Source organism: Chrysemys picta, unplaced genomic scaffold, assembly GCF_011386835.1.
Source record: "Chrysemys picta bellii isolate R12L10 unplaced genomic scaffold, ASM1138683v2 scaf1266, whole genome shotgun sequence".
Lineage (NCBI taxonomy): Eukaryota > Metazoa > Chordata > Testudines > Emydidae > Chrysemys > Chrysemys picta.
The window spans coordinates 12,501-12,765 of record NW_027053973.1 but is presented as its reverse complement, the minus strand read 5'-3'; positions in this window follow the sequence as shown (position 1 = coordinate 12,765).

Genomic DNA, 265 nt, shown 5'->3' with positions numbered 1-265 from the left:
GTCTCTAGTGGGCCCGATCCTTTTTTTTTTTTTCGAGCTCCGGGGCCAGGCCCGCCCGGGCAGCCCTCCTCGGAGGCGTGGGGCGATTTCCCCCCCCCCCAGACTTCCAGGGGCCCGATCCTGTCGGCCGGGAGGCAGTCCCTCGCTGCGGCCGGGGAGGGTCAGCCCAGGGCGGCTTGCCTGCCGTGCGAGTCCCCTCTCGGCCACCAGGTCAACCCCGAGTCGAAAGGGCTGAAAAATTTTCAGAGTCCCCTCCCGGGCACCA